Genomic DNA, 6112 nt, shown 5'->3' with positions numbered 1-6112 from the left:
GATTTAAAGAGAAAGCTGAGAGCTCACAGAGAGAACATCTAAGGAGACACTGAGGATGAACAGTTAATGTGAGACAGGAGCTCAGAGAGTGAAGACCACAAAGTGACAGAAGAGATGAGCTGTCACAGGGGGTCTGTTAAAGTGTAATTCACATCAGTTTATTTATTTTACACTGCAGTTCACGTTTGACAGACTCAGAGCTCAGTGCACAGTGACAGATGGAATAAAATAAAAATAAACCACAACACATAAATGACCATAAACAGATTTGCATGTCGCCATGCTCTTCTGCTTTATTACTCAAATTGTCCATCTCATAGTAAGCTCTTGTGTCTTGCTTTTCAGAGCTATGTGAATAGTGTGGGTGAGGAGAATCAACTGATTGATGTTAATCCTCATAAATTTGTGTTTTTTTTCTTTGTCCATGTCAGTAATTTCTCAAATCCCCCAACTGTTAGACTCCCAAAAAGGTAGTTGAAGCCCTTGAATGATATGATTTATTGATTAAAAAATAGATTGAAGAAATATGAAAACTTCTTAAAAACTGACATAACAAACAGGACACCAGACAGACAGACGGACAGTTAACACCAAGCAGGTTCTCGCCTCTTTCAGCTCCTTCACATGTTACACAAGTCGTATTATCACATGATTTGTGAGACTTAATCAGGTCTGTTGAATAAGCTGATGTACTCTTGCACCCTACAATTAAAGCACATACACACGCACATGGAGCCTCTGTATATCATTGTGGCATCACAGTTCAGGTCCAGTGCTTTTCTTTAATAGAGAATGCAAACCAGAACTGGGATTCAGGGTAAACAGGAATAGAAAAGAAAGCATTTGTGAGACAAATAACAGAAAACCACATAGCAGTGGACGGGACTGTAGAGAGAAAAGTGGAAAGATTCGGGACTATAGGAGTCCTAGGGTGTAGAGCAGCATTGACTTCTTGGAGGTCCTGAATAAACTGCCACGAATCATCTGATTATCTAACTGGAAGAACAGGAGAGTTCACAGGAGAGTATTGGATCGGAATAATAGCACCCAGCTTAACTAAGTCAGCATGATCAATGTAATACTAGCCTTGACCTCAGGTGAGAGAGGATATTGTGCACAATGTGAATGGAAGGATGACTTTGGGAAAATGACCAGGGGTTCAACATGAGCTATTCGGACAAAATCATTTGTCCCTTGTGTCCAGAGAGATGAAGGGAGGAAGTCTAACCAAAACATTCAAAGGGTAAAGAGCATGGCTGTAGGTTATGGGTGGAAGATGAATGACAGTGTGATCAGCTTACTGGTACAACTAGTCCTACTGCAGTTTTCTTAACAGATCCATCTGGGTTGGACCACATACAGGGTGTGTAAGAGCCATTTTCCTAGTTCTATAAGGTTCCTGAATATTTTACTAAATGACAATGCATAATCTATGGGAGGTTACTATAACCCCCATAAGTAGAATTGTATTGGTATATTCTTGCTATTTCTAATGGCTTTGAGTAAACATTATAGTTCAGATAGTGACAGCCTTGCCATGTGTAAGGTGTAGAGGCATATGGTTTTTAACCGTGCTCGTGCTTGTGATCATGCTTGCGCACGTGACCATGCTTGATGACCTACAGGCTCTTTGAATATGTGAAGTAACATGTAAAGAAAACTTTTTATTTAAGTGCTGTACCGTATGCTTAAAGTTTATAGAAGAAGAAATTAAGAACCTTTAAGTATAGAAATAACTAAAGTTTCTCAAGAAAAGCTTATAGAAGTTTATAGAAGATAAATTTTTTCTTATTTTTGTCTTTTATTCTATGTGTGTAACTATTTTTTCTTTTATTCTTATGTGGATTATTTGTGTTTAACTTTCATTTTAAAATGAACTTTTGAACTGTGATATTTCTTTCAACATGCGTTTTACCCATGCTTGACAACGCCTTACTCGGCGGCTACACTAAAGTTAAAACCGGCCTAGGATTGAATCCTGCCTAAAGAAAATAACCTGCGTGTCCCATGCCTGAAATTGGACAGCAATGACAACTTGAAAAAACTCGACAGGTACTTTTACCCCCCTACTTTTGACACCCACTGCACGCCCAACCTACCTGGAAAGGGGTCTCTCTTTGAACTGCCTTTCCCGAGGTTTCTTCCATTTTTCCCTACAAGGTTTTTATTGGGAGTTTTTCCTTGTCTTCTCAGAGAGTCAAGGCTGGGGGGCTGTCAAAAGGCAGGGCCTGTTAAAGCCCATTGAGGCACTTCCTGTGTGATTTTGGGCTATACAAAAATAAACTGTATTATATTGTATTTTAATCTTTGTCTTTGATCGGAGTTGGACATATTTGAGAATTGCTAGTGCTCCTCGCAAGACTGTATAAATTATAAAGGATCTTAAGTAGTATACCTTGTAGGATCACCATAGCACCTGATTCCAGCATCCAGAGGAAACAGCTGCGTGGTGTGAGTGAAAGTCACAACGATTATGACATCACAAAGGACCATCTCCATGATGACGGAAGGCCGTTCAATTCAGTGACAACTAAACTTCAGTCAGAAATGGATTACAAATACAAACAATTATATTGTCTTATGAAGCACATAAAGGATATACAAAAAATTAATTTAACTGGAAAAATGTAAAAATAATTATCGAGAATCAGTTCTTCAATCTGAGAATGGAATATAAAAGGTTAAGCAACAAACTCTTATCTTTCCAGAGCAATGAAGATACACAGAAAATGTTACAAAAGGACTTTAATGCTAAAATGGAAACTTTTCGTACATTTTTAGGAAATACATTGGATTGGGTTTGGGAAGTATGCCAAAATAAAAGCCTCAATCAACAACCCAACTTTTCTGCTAACCAATTCAAGAATTACAAAAAGAAAGATTACATTTCCCCTGCAGTTAAAGACTCCCAAATCTCCACAAAATCTAAACGCAGTGCAAGTTCATTGGTTACTTCAATTAGTGCCATCAGATTTCAAGAGGCAGCACACGCTGTGCTGTTGGTTAAAGCAGAGAACCAAAGAAAGCAACAGGCTCTAGATATGGAAGAAGCACAGATGCTTCAGTTGAAAGCACAGTTTATAGCTAAAATCGATCAATTGGCTTTGGAGGCAGCTATAGCAGAATCTGATGCAAAATCGAGGGCACTTAAGGGATGCAATCGCAGCCCAAATAGACTGAGTCATTATAATGTTCCTCAGAAACCAGATGTGAAATTTGAAAGGCCACCAGATGCAAATGGTTATGACTTTCCGAATGTGAATGAAAGTAAAAATATTCCTCAGCAACCACTTTATCAGCAACAAAATAAAGTGCCAGCACCTTTTCAACAACAGCTTTATGGACAATGTTTTGATCAACCAAGAGAACAACAAAGCAAGGCACAAGCACCTAATGTACCCATATAAAAGTGCCAGAATTTATGATGATCCATTGACTTATATGAACTTTATGAGAGCATTTGATCAAATCATCAAATCGGCTTATAGCTGCCTTGGATCCAATGTATGGCGCCTATTATCCAAGTTATACTTTCAAAAGCGAAAAAGAAAAGACTGATTATGAAAAATATCCAGTGAAAGATGGAATGAGAAAGGGCAACTTTGTCTCAAATGTTGCTGTTACCGTAGAAAAGGGAAATAAAACGGAGACAACTGAGCGTATACACAGTAAGCACTGTCTTTTCTGTGATAAAAAGCATGATCTTAATGACTGCAGTGCAATCCAGAATTTAACTTATGAAAGTAAAATTGACTTTTTAAAATCCAAGGGCTTATGCTTTAAATACCTAAAACAAGGACATCTTAGCAAAAATTGTGAAGAAAAATTAAATGCAGCATATGCTCTCATTTTCACCCAGTTATTTTACATATAAATAATGAATAGAACTCTGATGATAAAGCTAAATCTCTTAAAGAAGAAAGTTCCAAAATTGAAACAGAAAGGCACTTCTTCTACAAATGCGCCCATAATACCGAAAGAGTCTTGTATGGATACCGGAGACAGAAAGGGCGTCTTAGCTGCGGTTCCAGTTAAAGTTAAGCCCAAAGGGAATGAAAAATACATTGAAACATATGCTCTAATAGACTCATGTAGCTCAGCCACATTTTGCACAGATAGCTTATGAAAGCAATTGAACCTTTCAGGAAGAAAATTGCACCTATATCTTGACACCTTAGAAAATCCAGAAAAGCCATTAAAATGTAAAGTCTTATCCAGCATACAAGTCTGTCGGCTAGAAGAAAACACATTTTATGACTTACCAGAGGTGAATTCAGCAACAGTTACACCTGGATATAAAGAAAAAATTCCTACTCAAAAAGATATTATGAAATGGCCTTACCTTAAAGACGTGCATCTACCCCAAATAAATGCAGAAGTAGGTTTGTTAATAGGCACAGACTCTCGTAAAGTCATGGAGCCATGGGAAATCATACACAGCGAAGGAGATGGAACTTTTGCAATGAGAACAGTTCTAGGATGGATTGTTAATTGCTTTACAAAGGAGTCAGACAATGAAAGATTAAAAAGATGTTCAGTCAATTATGTGACAATAATGGAGGTTGAGTAAACGTTACTCCAGCAATACAATACAGACTTTCCAGAATGTAGCTTTGAGGAAAAGGAAGAAATGTCCCAGGAAGACATTAAATTCATGAGCATAGCCTCAGATACTGCACAACTAATGGATGGACACTATTGTATCAATCTGCCTTTTAAAGATGAAACTCTTAAAGTACCAAACAACCATTGTGTTGCAAAACAATGTGCTATTGGACTTAAAAGGAAACTTACAAGGTATCCAACATTCCATGAGGATTATAAAGCATTCATGAAAGACATTTTAGACTAAGTATATGCTATCAACAGCTCCAGAAGAAGCAGTTAACACTGTGCTGCACAACTTCCATGTTGATGACTGTTTAAAGTCAGTTGATACAGAAGAACAAGCCATAAAATTGGCCAAAGATCTTCAAGCCCTGTGCTTAAAGGGAGGATTTTATCTTACAAAATGGATAAGTAACAGCAGAGCAGTCTTGTCGTCCAACCCTGAAGAAGACAGGACAATAGATCAAAAAGACTTAAGTCATGATTTGTTACCAGTTGAAAGAGCCTTAGGTGTCCAATGGTGCACACACAGACTGACAGTTTAAAATTTCACGTAAAGCTGCAAGATAAGCCTGCTACAAGACATGGCGTTCTGTCAGTGGTCAGTTCAATATACGACTCACTTGGATTTTTAACACCAGTCATACTGCCTGCTAAGCTTATTCTAGAGAACTGCGTAAAGGGAAATATGCTTGGGATCAAGAAGTTAAGCATGTCCAGCAATGGAAAAAATGGATGGATGATTTGCAGCTACCTGTGGATCACAATGTAGACAGGTGCATTAAACCGCCTGGATTTGGTCAAATAATGACCGCACAAATGCATCATTTTGGAGATGCTTCAGAGAACGGGTACGGCACAGTTTCATATCTACTTCTGACTAACAAAGAAAATGAGAGACATTGTTCATTTCTAATGGGGAAATCAAGAGTGGCACCACTAAAATCTGTCACTATATGTGGGATATTGATGTAATCAGTCAGGAGGTAGAGGTCGCTGTGAGAAAAGGGGTGGAAGAAGAAAGGGGGAGAGGATGTGTGAATAAAGTTAAGGAAGAACGGACTACATTGCATGGTCCATTTATTTCAACAATATATAACACTATGCCAAGGTTAGAACTTACAGCAGCAGTAGTAGCAGTCAAAATGGACAAAATGTTAAAACATGAAGTACAGATTCCCCTTCAAGAATCAATCTTTTGGACTGACAGCACCACAGTACTAAGGTACATTGCAAATGAAAATGCACACTACAAAACTTTTTTTTGCCAACAGAATCGCAGTGATAAGAGAGCACACACAACCCTTGCAATGGAGGTATGTCGCATCTTCACAAAATCCTGCGGTTCAGGCATCAAGAGGTTCAACAATAGAAAACTTCATCAAAAGTAAGACTTGGATACAAAGCCCAAACTTCCTGCTACAGCCAGAGCATAAATGGCCTAAGAGCCCAGATGAGGTGGACCTGTCTACTAGTGACGATCCGGAAATCAAAAGGTGTGTAG

The sequence above is a fragment of the Polypterus senegalus genome, chromosome 4, assembly GCF_016835505.1.
Source record: "Polypterus senegalus isolate Bchr_013 chromosome 4, ASM1683550v1, whole genome shotgun sequence".
Taxonomy (NCBI): domain Eukaryota; kingdom Metazoa; phylum Chordata; class Cladistia; order Polypteriformes; family Polypteridae; genus Polypterus; species Polypterus senegalus.
Note: the sequence above shows the minus strand (reverse complement) of the source record.